Genomic DNA, 14,584 nt, shown 5'->3' on the forward strand with positions numbered 1-14,584 from the left:
AATTAAAAAAAAAAAAAAGATGAAACATGGAAAAATAACCTGCTAAAAGTGGAAACAACCCAAATGCCCGTCAATTGATGAGTGGGTAAATATGGTATAGCCATACAACGAGATATTATCTGGCAATAAAAAGGAACGAAGTACTGAGATGTCACAACGTGGACGAACCTTGAAAACATGCTGTGAAAGAAGCTAGTCACAGAAGATCACATACTGTATGATTCCATTTGCATGAAATGTCCAGAATAAGAAAATATTCTATGGAAATAAAATAGACTAGTGTTTTCCTAGGGCTGGGTGTTGGGGGAAATGGAGAATGACTGCTAATGGGTATGGAGATTCTTTCTGGGGTAAAGAAAATGTTCTAAAATTTATTACAGAGATGATTGCACAGCTGTGTGAATATGCTAACTACCACTGAATTATACCCTTAACAGGTGAATCGCGTGCTATGTGAGTTATATCTCAAGTTGGTATGTTTTTAAAAGGTTAAAAGGATGTCTTTTTTTTTTTTTTTTTTGGCCGTGCCATGCGGGATCTTAATTCCCCAACCAGGGCTCAAACCAGTGCCCCCTGCATGGAGAGCGTGCAGTCTTCACCACCAGACCGCCAGGGAAGTCCCTAGGATGTCTTAAATACAGATACAGAGCAGGTTCAGCACTGTTGACCTTGGTTAAATCACACTTGTCAGTACAACCCCTGCCTCAGCAGTGTTGGGTTCTCCCCCTCTCTCGGGCTGGAGGCAGCGCTTCAGTTGTGATTAGCAGGGTCAGGCCAATTAATGGTAGCCTACCATCTGGCCAGCAGCATTGGTGGTCTCTGGGAATATCTATTTTGTGGAGATGAACGGACCCAATAAAGTTGGGATAAAGAGTCACCAGCTCACAAATCCCAGGTAATCATATTAAGGGATCCAGCCTGCTCTGCCTAGTGTTATTACTTTCTCCCTGTGGAAAGAAAGAATATGACACTGGGGAACTAAGTCTGTCGTTTACCCAGTCAGTCAACGTTTAGTGAGCACCCACAGTGTGCAGAGCTAACACAGGGCCAGGATTTTTTTTTTTTAATAGAAAAGTTCTTCCCTCGAGAGATCTGCAAGATTAATGAAGACATTCTGTCTGCCCTCTGGGAGCCCTCAAACTGCTGGGGGAGAGATTCTCAGGTTTCAGGGGTCTCCTAATCTGTTGGGGAAATGAGATTAACTGCCCAATTTAAGGACGCAAAGATAAGGGACATCATCTCGCAAACTGAAGACACGAGGGCTATGGGACCTGAGTGTTAATTAAGATGTGAGCAAGGCCCAAGTTAATGATGTCTTACGTGAGTGTGCTTTGGAAGAGGTTGAGGGACAAAAATGGCAGACCAAAATGGGGAGGGTATCCTGAGGGTCTCTACAAAGGGGGAGAGAGAAGCCGCTCCAGAATGCAAAGAACCTTTAAGCAAAAGTACTAGCATATAAAAAGAAACAAGTTTCTGTCCTGAAAGACGCTCCAGTCTAGTTGAACCACATCTAACAAGCTCATTTGAGCTCAGAAGGGACAGGAGGGAGGGTGGCGAAGGGTGTCAGTTTTAAGGATATAGGACTGTCTCAGAGCCCCAGGCTTAAGATTCCCAGCCCTCAGGGCTAGAGTGCTAGGTGATACAGAGACATCATCCCTTGCCATTTGTTACCCTGCTTCTCTGCCTCTGAGTCAAACCTTCTCTTTCACTCCAGTCTGATTCTCTGCCTCCCAGACTGCATGATGGAAAATGGTTGCTGCTTATCTGAGTTTTTAGGCTATACTCTGCTTTAAAAAAAAGAGTTGTGAAAGGAAAGGATGGGAATCTCAGTCCAACTCTAGATTCCCTGAGGGAGGGACTTGTTTGGCCCTGCTAGGGTGAACCAATGCACTCACTCCTTTTTCAGTCAACTGTGGCCAGAATGTGCGGTCACCCTGCACCAACCTGGCAGCTCTGAGTCACTGCAGGGATGGGAAGGGGGGTGCATGGGGAGAGGAGAGTACCGGAGAAGATGGTCTGAGCTGAGCATGCAACAGATAATTGCAATAATTTATAACAAATGCTGCGGGTGGGAGGATGGGATTCAAATCTGATTAAAGGATGAGTGGCCTTTAGGTGGAGAAAACTGGGGAGGATGCCATAATAGAGCGCAGGATGGGGACTTCATGGTGGTCCAGTGGTTAAGACTCTGCACTCCCGATGCAGGGGGCCCAGGTTCGATCCCTGGTCAGGGAACTAGATCCTGCATGCTGCAACTAAAACAGCCCGCATGCCGCAGCTAAAATCCCCGCATGCTGGGCTTCCCTGGTGGCGCAGTGGTTGAGAGTCCGCCTGCCGATGCAGGGGACACAGGTTATGAAGGTCCCACACACGGCAGCGAAGATCCCGCATGCCACAGCTAAGAACCAGGCACAGCCAAATAAATAAATAATTTCTTTTTTAAAGGCAAAGGATGGAATACTACCCAGCAATAAAAAGGAGCAAACCTGGCACATGCAATAACTTGACTGAAATCTCCACAGAATTAAGCTAAATTTGAAAGCATTTTAAATTACATACTATATATTCTGTTCACTTAACACTCTTGAAATTTCAAAATTATAGAAATGGAGACTAGGCTACTGATGCTGGGGGTTAGGTAGAAGGGAGGTTGGGGTGTGAGGGCTATGTGAGGAAGGGGTCCTTGTGCTGTATCTTGACTCGGGGGGGTGGATCCACAAACCTACATGTGATAAAAATGCATTGAACCAACTATGTAATGAGAACCAGAAAAATGGGAAATTGAATAAGGTAGGTGAATTGCATCAATGTTGATATCCTGGTTGTGATATTGTACTAAGGTTTTGCAAGATGTTGCCACTGAGGGAAGCTGCATTAAAAGGTGCATGTGAGGGTTTCCCTGGTGGCGCAGTGGTTGAGAGTCCGCCTGCCGATGCAGGGGACATGGGTTCGTGGCCCGGTCCGGGAAGATCCCACATGCCGCGGAGCGGCTGGGCCCATGAGCCATGGCTGCTGAGCCTGCGCGTCCGGAGCCTGTGCCCCACGACGAGAGAGGCCACGACAGTGAGAGGCCCGTGTACCACAAAACAAAAACAAAAACAAACAAAAAAAAAGGTGCGTGTGATCTCTCTATTATTTCTTACAATTGTACATGAATCTACAATTACCACAAAAGTAAAGGTTTATTTTCTAAAAAAGAGCAGGAGCTTCAAAAAGCAGGTCATGACAAGGAGATTGCAACAATCCGTGTGATGAGAGCACGGCGTTCCTAGTGGGGCAGAGTGAGAAAGGAGGAGGCTGGAAAGAAGGTTAAATCCAGCCTGGGAAAGGCCTTGTATACCATCCTGAGGAATAATCTGGACTTGGTCCTATTAAAGGCAATAGAGAGCTTTTGAGGTCTTTTAATAGGGGAGTGATGTAGTCAAACATATTCTAGAATGATCCCTGTGGTTCTAGGTTGTGGAAGCACTGTGGAGAATGGATTGGTTGTAGGGATAATAATCAGGGGAAGCTGGGAGGAAGGGAGACCAGTTAGGAGACCACTACAGTGGTTCAAGAGAGCTCAGGAGGGCCTGGACCAGACAGTGGAGATGCAGAAGGGAGGGAAAACCAGAGCTATTTAGGAGTTGAAGTCAACAAGACTTTTGTGATCAATTAGGTGCCAAAGAATGAGGTTATATTAATTTCCATAACAACACTAACTGGGTGCCTTAAAGCAACAGAAAGTTATTCTTTCACAGTGGCAGATTCTGGAGGCTCTCAGAAGTCCAAAACCAAGGTGTTGGCAGGACCACACTCCCTCCCGAGGCTGGAGGGGACAGTCTGTCCTTTGAGTGGCTGTTGGCATCCCTTGGCTTGCAGCGTCATGTCAGTCTCTGCCTCCGTGGTCACAATACCTCCTCTTCTCAGTGTGTCTCCTCCTCCAAGTGTCTCTTAAGGGCACTCCTCATTGGATTTAGTACCCACCTAGATAATCCAAGATGAGCACCTCTCAGGATCCTTAATCCCATCTTTCTTCTTATAAGGCAGTATACTTTATCCATATAAGGTAGTAATTATAAGACATGGACATCTCTTTTCAACCTGCTACAGAGAGGTAGGGAAGAATAGATAACTACGATTCTGACCCAGACCACCAAGATAGACGATACAGAAGGAAGAGTTGCTCTCAGGCAGAGAGTTTAAGTTTTAAGCATAATGAATCTGAGGAACTTGCAGGAATAGACAGTAGATGATTGGAGAAATGTTTCTGCAAGAAGATGGGTTGGGGGACTTACATGGTGGTCCAGTGGTTAAGAATCCGCCTTCCAATGCAGGGGACGTGGGTTCGATCCCTGGTGGGGGAACTAAGATCCCACATGCCACGGGACAACCAAGCTCGTGCGCCACAACTGGAGAAAAGCCCGTGTGCCACAGTTAAGACCTGATGCAGCCAAATAAGAAGATGGGTTGGAGCTGCAAGTTGTTACCGACACAGGGCGGTGTAGCTGCAGCCATGGGAATGAGTGTGCTAACGTGGAGGGTCAGTTGATGACAGGCCCTGAATAACATCAACTTTAGGGGCTAGGCAGCCATCTAAGAAGCAGAAGAAAGCTGCCACCTGAAAGCCAAGGGGTGAAACGGCTTCAGGAAATGAGTTCAATAGTGTCAAATACTAGCAGGTAAATTAGGTGCAAAGGAATCATTAACAAAGGAAAAGAAAAACATATGGAAAGAAGACGTGCAAGTGAAGTATAAGGTGATGGAGGCCTAAGTAATTGAGTCAGTTTTAGCTATATCAGCAGGGCTAGAAAGAAACCTTTGATTTCAGGAACTAAACGTTGACAGGCAGATGCGCTTCTTTTCTCTCTTTTTAAAAACCAGTGTTTGCTCATTAAAGAACATTTGAAATGCATGAAATAGAAATAAAAGAAATATAGTTCCATCAAGCAATCACTATTAACATTTCCATCCAGTTCTTTCTATGCATAGGTGACCTTAAAAAAAAAATTTAATTATTTATACGTGTGTGCTCCTGTGTGTGCATAGCCACCTGCCTTGATTTCAAACATAAGGATCCTTCTCTAAACCCTCCTGGAGGATCTGTCTCCAGGTAGGGAGACTGAGTTCTGGACCTTGGGCGAGCTGCAGGAGCCTCGGCCTCCCGACCCGGGCCATCTTCCTGCACCTCCTCCCGCAGAAGCTGCTGCACTTTTCTCTGGGTCAGTGTTTCACATCCGTTGTCAGAGGCTAATCCTTTCTCAACATCTGGTCCCTGGGGTGTTGTTCTCTGCTCCGATACCTCTGATACCACCTGGTCTCTCTACAAGCCCCCAGGGCAGAGGTGCTTTCTCCACCTTACTGCTTCTTGGCGTTGATCCTCCTCTCCTTTTTGAATCCTATACCCTTTGCCTGAGCCAATAATCTCCCGCCAGTTACAAGAAGAAGCCCCCTCCACCTGGAAGCCTTCTCTGATTACTGAACACACAGGTGCCTGGTAGATGCTTGTTGCCTCCTGTTGAATTCGGTGACCACTGCCTAGTCTTCAGCCAGCACAATCTAGTCCCTGCCATCCCCTCTGTGCTTTTGTAGTGAAATGGTCGATTCCCCAAGTCAATTCCCCAGAATCTGCCAGGGGGCCCAGAACACATTCTGACCAAATGTCCGGCTCACCACCATGTGCTTCCTGACTGCTGCTTCCTGCTGTCAGTGTGTGGGAGCCCAGAGGACACACTTTTATTTGAACAGCATGTCGAGATAGACAGGGCTGAGAAAACCAATGCAAAGGTGTAACAAAATATACTGCAGAGGGTAACTAGAAATTCTTTCCAATGTTTGTGTTTTGCTCCCCACCACTGGCTGGAAAAGGCATTTTCCAATTGCATTTCTTTTGATTTATGCCTGGCTTGTTCCTCTAATTAGCTCCCAAGAAAAGGGACAGACTCTCTTCTCTGTTCCTTCCCCTCAGTGCAAATCTCTGACCTCAGGAGTCATCACATATTATTTAAATCCAAGATACACTGAGTGTTTACTACCAGTTAAGCGCTCTTGTCATCCCCTTTTATAGAGGAGGGAGCCAGGGCTTAGTGAGGATGAGGACTGGACGAGGGTGGCGCTGCTGCAGGAGGCCAAGCTGGACCGGGGTTTAGGTTTGTAACACAGAATCCTGCTGTGGGGGAATGGGTGGGGTGGGTGTGGCGCCTGAGGCCAACTTCCTCTAGCCCACCCATTCTGCCCTTTGCAATAAAGTTCATAGTCCAGGAAATCCCCTGCAAGTGACAATGACTCTGAAACTTTCCCGAAGATAAAAACTGCTTGGCCAGGGCCCCACTCACCACTCGCTATCCCTTCAGCTGATGCTTAGTGACTCTTCCTTTGCCAGTAGTCAGGCTTTCCAGCTACCTCCAAGTCAGGACAAATTCTCTTAAAGAGGCCCTAGGGACATCCAGGCTCGGATTCAGGCCCATCCCCCATTATGGAGGACCCATCCCTGCCACCCCACCCAACCCACTATCCCTTCCTTCCTTCCTTCCTTCCGGGGGTTTTTGCAGCTCAGCTCTCACTCGGCCAAAGGGAAGCAACTGCTAATGTTAAGCAGTAAGGAGACTTAAGTAGGGGCCCGGGAGGTACTTTTTAAACAGAAATTTACTCAGGTTCAGGAAACAGCTATAAAGGGCATCTTGGCAATGCAGGCGCTCCATCTCCTGGTTGTAAACCCCAGGCAATGCCATACGGAGTGTCTGTTTATCAGTTGTCATGGATTCAGGAAGCCACACAGACCTGCCCATCACCAGGGCATCCCCAGGCCCTGCCTCCAGAAATGACCACCCCTGAGTTGAAATCCACTCTTGGAAAGAAACTGAGGAGGGGCTTTTACAATTTTCTTAGGCTTCACACCCTTTGTTGTTAGGAAGTTCTTTCTATAGCCAACTTCAGTCCCTGTTAATATATTCTGAACAATAGAATTGTTTTTGTTGTTGTCCCCCATTTAATGTGAATAAAATAATAGGCATTGAACGTTTGTATGACAAGCATTGTATTAAGCACTTTGTACTTGGTCATTTTAATTCCCACAAAAAGCCATTAATCATTACTGTATAAACAGTTAATGATTAAAGGTATCATTAATATACCCATTTTACAGATGGGGCACCAAGACTTAGGTTGAGTAAATTACCCAACATCATCCAATGACAGAGTAGGGATTTGAATTCAGATAGTCCCAACTTCAGGGCCCATGTGCTTAATTAATAATTAATGCTCCGTATCTCCCTACAATTTTCCTTTCCCCAAATGGAATCGTTCCACCTGCATATATACCTGTCCACAATATTTCCCCTTGAGGCAGGCAACCTAGAACTGGTCCCAAAGACCCTGAATAGAGTCATATTAGGGACCAGGGCCATGGAAGCTTTCCATTCCATCTCCTAATTCAATCTCTGACCACATCCACACCAGCCTTTCCCCTGTATGGCCCCATCTTGTTAATATCCTTCTTAACAAAGTGGTTCCTCAGCCTAACTGGAGGACTGTGAGCCATTCAGGAAAGCTCCAACAGACCAGGAGCTCTGGTCACAAGCGGAAAATAAACCCCTCTTTGCAGAGCAGCTGTATTTGCTAATTAAAAATTACTTCAACAGGGCTTCCCTGGTGGCGCAGTGGTTGAGAGTCTGCCTGCCGATGCAGGGGACGCGGGTTCGTGCCCCGGTCCGGGAAGATCCCACATGCCGCAGAGCAGCAAGGCCCGTGAGCCATGGCCGCTGAGACTGCGCGTCCGGAGCCTGTGCTCCACAACGGGAGAGGCCACAATAGTGAGAGGCCCGCGTACCGCAAAAAAAAAATAATAATAAAATAAAATAAATAAAATTACTTCAACAAAATGCCATAAGGAAAAGATACCTGGGAAGGCATTATGCTCTCAGTAGTTTTGGTAGGAACTCAGCATTGAATTCCAACTGAGGAAACAGCAGAGTAAAACACTGTGATCAGCTCCTGTGGCTGGGTTCTCCCTCACACATCACATAGACCACCACATCCCTCCCTCATTCTCTACTCCACTGGGCTCGTCACTGCCCCAGCCCCATACCTTATGACCCCATAGAGTAGGCAGGCTTGTGGTAAAGAGCCCAGACTCTGGAACCAGACAGCCTGGCAGCAACCTTCAGCAAGTTACTTAGCCTCTCTTGGCCTTGGTTTCCCCATTTATGAGTGGTAAATGAGTTAAAATGTTCAAAGCATTTAGAACAGGGTCTGACACATTGATTGGGAACAATAAATGTTCCACCCTTCCGTGTGATTCATAGCCCTGTAAAATTGGGCAGGCCACTTTGAAAAAGGGCATGATGTAGTGATTAAGAGCACTTGGTTTGAAGTCAGATAACCTTGCCCTTGAATCCTAACTTTCAACAACTTATTTAACCTCTCTGAACCTCAGTTTCCCTATTTGTAAAATGAACCTAATAACATCTACCTCTCATTAGGATTGTTGAGAGGATTAAATGAGACAATATATGTAAGGGGCTTAGCACAGGGTCTGGATGGAAGTAAGCACTCAATGATTGGCCTTGGTTACTATTATTATTAACTCTGAACTTCAGCCCCTTCATGTATGACTTGGAGACACCACTGCCCTATGAATTCTGTGAAGCCTGAAGGACATGCCATCTAGTTTCCCCTCCACTCTCTCCTGCTCTTTTAGGATGTTCCAACTACTGCCTGTGTGACACTCACTCACCTGTCAAAGCCAACTCAAAATACTGCCTCTTCCCAGAAGCCTTCCTGGGCCCCTACCTAGTGCTTTAGAGCCCCTGACTGGTTCTGACTTGAATTCAGAGTCACGTGGTCCCGTTCTTGTCTCCTGCCCATTCTACCCGCTGAGCCAGAAGTCCCAGGGGACAGAACCTCTTCCTGTTCAATATCTTCCCAGTGGAGAAGCTTAAACCACCCCTCTGCCATCTTACCTTGAGACCAAGAAAGATGTTGGCTGAGGTCAGCCTTTGTTACTGACCAGGCCTGGGTAGGCATGGCTCCAGAGCCCCCAGCAGGAAGGGGGGAGGCAGATGTGGGTGTGCGGGCCTTCAGCCTCAGACTCATTGGGTAGCTGAGCTAAAGAGAAGGACCCTGAGCCCTCTGGTGGGGAGTCTGGGCTTCCAAGTAACATTCCATTCCGCTTACTCCCTCCCAGGGCCTTTTCAAGGGCACCAAGGGCACTCGATGCTTTAGGACTGCCCACATAATGACAAAAACTAAGATGCACTCACATGCCACATGAAATGTCATTTATACATAAACTGTGTACAAGTGGAACTGCAGTTAACTGGTTGATGTTTTTGTCTTATAGCCATTTATTTAAATACGAATTTTCATTTTGCAATTTTCTTTGTTCATTTTGAAACCAAAAACTTTTTTCCATCTTTCAACCATAGTCCCTAGGCCCTAAGCCTATGTCTAAGGTATGGGCCGGCAGTGCCTGGTTAGAGTCCCAAATCCCAGTGCTTGTCAATTCCTGGGCCCATCTGGACCGCCCGACCATATCTATCCACCCAACTATCTATCATCTATGTAGCATCTATCTACCTACCTATCTATCCATCATCATCTATGTAGGCTGCCTAAAGTAATAAAGGCAACTGGACAGAGGGTAGAAAAGCCGCATGTGGTGTGAGACTGCCCTCTAGAGGTTGCTGCAGGAAGGTGCAGGTGGGGAGTCCCCTCAGCCGTCAGGCTGAGATCAACCCCACCATTCACTCACTCACATTTATTGAGCGCCTACCTATACCAGGCGTCCTGTACGCACGTTGGGAACAAAGGGTAATAGGAATAAAGTTCATCCCTGTCATCTGGGAGGTCACCATTTTGTAGCGGTGACTACAAACACAATTACAATTCAGTGCAATGACTACTGTAATATATGTGTGTACCAAGTTCCATGGGAGCACAGGGGGGATGTGAATAAGTCTGGGACAGTAGGGGAAGGGTCACCACAGGGGAGGTGACATTTTACTTGGACTTCGAAGGATAAGTAAGCATTTTCCAGGCAGCGCTAGACAGGGAAGACATTCTGGGCAGAGGGAACCGCATGAGCCAAGGCAACGCACTGTAGAACTGTGAGCTTGTTGGGGGGCAGTGAGAGGTGCCCTGCAGCTGGAGTGTGCATAGCATGGAACAGTGCAAGACCCGCCTAGAGAGGCAGGTGGCGCCAGATGGTGACGCAGCTGCCGTCTGAAAAACAGGGACATGCTACTCTGGCCAGGACCCTGTGCCCAACAAGAGGGAGGAATGTCTCTCCATTCCCATGGGTTTGGTTAAGGTCTTGCATTGGCCTCCTTGTTTCTCCCCTGCCCCTCACATCACTACCTAAGGATGCTTCTAAATCACAGTCAGGTTGCTCCTGATATCTGCCTGCTTAAACCTCTCCATTGGCACATCAACAGGCACAGGGCAAAGGCCAGACTCCCAGCCTCACATATAAGGGGGTGAGTTTGGGGCTCTTCCAAGGAGAAATTTCTTTACATAATGGGGGTTTATTACGAGGCTGCACGAGGAAGGCAGGAGGACAGGAGTCTCAGCCACCAAACAACCAGGCCGTGCAGTGACTGGAAGGCGACTGAGCAATCCCGAAGGCTGCAATACAGCTGTGAGGGAGACAGTCCTTTACTGGCAAACATGACACATTCCTACAAAAGTGTATGAGAGTGATATGTCCGAAAGCTGAACAATAGATTCGTGTGTTAGAAGAAAGAAAGTTCTGGCCCCAGGGAGCAAAACAAAAAAAATATCTCAAAATACCTAAACATGGTCCAGAAGCAGAATAAAATAGTGACTAAGAGTATCGGTCCCGGCACCAGGCTGCCTGGCTGCATCGCTTATTACCTATGAGATTCTGGGGAAATTAAGTAATTGACTGCTCTCTGCCTCGGGCTCCTTTCTATACTAGTGCCCATTTCATACATTTTTGTGCAGATTACAAGTTTCACACGTGTCCTGTGTTTGAAATAGAGTGTCCACATAGGAGCCACTCAATTAACATTCTCTATTATGATTCATACAGGCCTTGGGGCAGAGAGGCCGAAGTACCCCCTGAAGTACTACTCTCCACTACCTAGTCTCCCTGTCTTCTGGTTGGTAATGGAAACCCCACCCTCAAGGATAAGTGGTAGTCCAGTCAGAGACCAGATTTCATCACCCTGGCCGTGGCCACGTGACCGAGTTCTGGCCAATAGGAGGCAAGCGATACTGAGGTACCCAACTTCTGGATCCCGTCCTTAGAAGGAGAAAAGGTGCTTGCCCTTCACGTCTCCCCTTCCTGCTGATGAGAAGTGGCTTAGACACAGAGACGGAAGCACATGCTGAAGGTGACAGAGGCACTCCAAAAGCCCCAGGCTGCTCCCTTCTTACTGCTACATGAGAAGGAATTGATCTTCTGTCTTACCTAAGCCACTGTATTAGGACCTAAGCCACTGTAATAGGGGCCTCTGTTACAGCAGTTTAGTGTATACCTTTAATGAATGCAGTATCTTTTTCTAAAGTAATCCTTCCCCGTTAGAAATGGGCAAGAGGCACAAAGAGATAGTTTACTCACATACATCAGAGTAAAGCATCTAAAACTGGCCTTTAAATAGATGAAAGTATGCTCAATTTTACTCATGAAGAAGAGAAATGCAAATTAAAAGTACACCGTAACCCCATTTCTCATTTATCAGATGGACAGAAATTCAAAGGCTTGACCACATACTCTGTTGGCGAGGCTGTATGGGAAACACACACTTTCATATTTTGCTGCTGTGACATAAGACAAATACATCTGGTCTCTGCCACTGTTGCCTGACACTGAGCCCTAGGAATTTCCTGAGTGCAGGGGTGATAAGCCCCTTTCAACTTTACCTGAATGTATGCTAGTGAGGTGACTCTTGGGGGATAGGGGCCGGTTGCCAGAGGCATCAACCACAAGATCAGAGGGTTGGAACTTTCAGCTCCATCCCACGCCCACCTCTGGGGAGGGGAGAAGGTCTGAGGATCAAATTAATCACCAATGGCCAATGATTAAATTAATCATGCCTGTGTAATGGAACCTCCACTAAAATCCTAAATGAATGGGTTCAGGGAGCTGCATGTAGAGGTGCTGCGTGGCTGGTGCACGTGGAGAGGGTGGGGGAGCTTCGCACCCCTTCCTCACATACCTTGCCCTGTGAACCTCTTCCGTCTGGCTGTTCCTGAGTTACATCCTTTATAATACACCAGTAAGAGTATGCAAAGTGTTTCCCTGAGTTCTGCGAGCCATTCTAGGAAATTATTGAACCTGAGAGGGCTTCCCTGGTGGCGCAGTGGTTGGGAGTCTGCCTGCCAAGGCAGGGGACACAGGTTCGATCCCTGGCCTGGGAGGATCCCACATGCCGCAAAGCGACTAAGCCTGTGCACCACAGCTGCTGAGCCTGCACTCTGGAGCCTGCAAGCCACAACTACTGAGCCCGCCAGCCACAACTACTGAAGCCCGCGCGCCTGGAGCCCGTGCTCTGCAACAGGAGAGGCCACGACAATGAGAAGCCCGCGCACAGCAGCAAAGACACAACACAGCCAAAAATAAAAACAAATAAATGTGGGAAGCCCTGATTTACAGCTGGTCGGTCAGAAGTATGTGAGGCCTGGACTTACGACTGGTGTCTGAAGTGAGGAAGTAGCTTTGTGGGCCTGAGCTCTTAACCTGTGGGGTCTTGGGGTCTGCTCTAACTCTGGGTAGTTAGTGTGTGAATTGAATTCTAGGACACCCAGTTGATGTCTGCAGAGAATTGGAGAATTGGTTGGTATAGGAAAAAAACCCACACATTTGGTGTCAGAAGTATTGTTGGTGTTTAGAGGAAACAGTTTTCCTTTAGCTGGTGGGAGTGCAAAATGGTACAACCCCTATGGAGGAGGATCTGGCAATATCTAACAAAATAGACATTGACCCTTTGACCTGGCAATCCCACGTCAAGAATTTACCCTGAATATAACCCTCCAACACTATTTTTTTAAAAAATACACACAGGTTTTTCAGCATTATTTGTAATAGCAAAGTATGAGAAACAAATGCCCAAACATAGGAGATTGGCTAAAGAAATTCTAGTACATCCCTGCAGTGGAGTACTAAAGCAGCTATAAAAAAGGAACAAGAAAGTTTGCTTTGAACTGATACAGAGTCACGGTCAGGATGTATCATTAAGTGGAAAAAGCAAGATACAAAAGAGTATGCGGATATCCCCTGCTTCTCAAAAGTTCACTTTACACCACTTTGCTTTTACAGAAGACCTACATTAGTATCTGTTTTTGCTAACCAAAAGAAATCTGAAGAGGATTTTTGCTTTAAGAAAAAAGGTGAAAGGGGGGACTTCCCTAGTGGTCCAGTGGTTAAGAATCCACCTTCCAATGCAGGGGACGGGGGTTCGATCCCTGGTCTTGGAACTAAGATCCCACATGCTGCGGGGCAATTAAGCCTGCGAGCTGCAACTGGAGAGAAGCCCACCCACCGCGACAAAGATGCCACATGCTGCAACTAAGACCCGAAGCAGCCAAATAAATAAATATTAAAAAAAAAAAAAAAAAAAGGTGAAAGGAAATTCCCTGGCGATCCAGTGGTTAGTGCTCTCACTGCCAAGGGTATGGATTCATCCCTGGTCAGGGAAATGAAATCCCACAAGCCGCCTGGAGCGGCCAGAACAAAAGAAAGAAAGAAAAGCGCTCAGCTTTGCAGCTAGCTGGGCAGCGGGAGTGGCGCCACCAGGCTCCTTCCCTGGGAACTACACTCAGCATCTCGGCATCAAGCCACTGTAGCTTTGAACGAGTCTGTGAGCATCTGTGATTTATCTCAGTTTATTTTGTGCATCCCATTAGCAAGATGCGCCCGAAGGTAATTGTTTCTTCACTTCACGCCATTTTATTTTATGAAAGATTTCACAGGAACACTCTACTTTCAGATAGCAAGGGAAACCTGTATATGTATAGAAGACTACCTTTCATATAAAAGAAATATTCCCAGTCACAAATGGGATTAAGGAAGGGGGAGGGAAGAATTAGTATTAGCTTCAAAGAAAACTAAACAAATGAAAGAATGAGACAATTACTTCCAGGCAAACCAAAACACTGCATAAGAAAGGAAATGTAATTATAGTATAATATATGGCTTAGCTGGGAGTCATAGTTATTTAGTCATAAAATGTAAATGTTGAATTAACCAAAAATTATGATATGTGAAGTGTGGAGGTGTACAAGAGGAGAAACCAGGAATTGAAGGGAGCTCTATGCTCATCTACCATAATAATAAGTAAAATGGGTAATGTCTAATGTTGAGAAATTAGGCATTAACGGTATACGCATATTACTTAGAAATATGGTGGTAATACCAGAGGAAACAGCTAGAAATGTTAGATGAAAATAGTGGCCTCTGAGAAGTAGGGAGGGGTCAGGCAGGGAATTGATATTTTCCATTATAAACCTTTTAGTATCATTTGCTTTTTTTTAATATCTTTTTTTAAATTTTTATATTTATTCATTCATTCATTCATTTTTGGCTGCGTTGGGTCTTTGTTGCTGCGCGTGGGCTTTCTCTAGTTGCGGTGAATGAGGGGCTACT

The sequence above is a fragment of the Neophocaena asiaeorientalis genome, unplaced genomic scaffold, assembly GCF_003031525.2.
Source record: "Neophocaena asiaeorientalis asiaeorientalis breed wild unplaced genomic scaffold, Neophocaena_asiaeorientalis_V1.1 scaffold1, whole genome shotgun sequence".
NCBI lineage: Eukaryota > Metazoa > Chordata > Mammalia > Artiodactyla > Phocoenidae > Neophocaena > Neophocaena asiaeorientalis.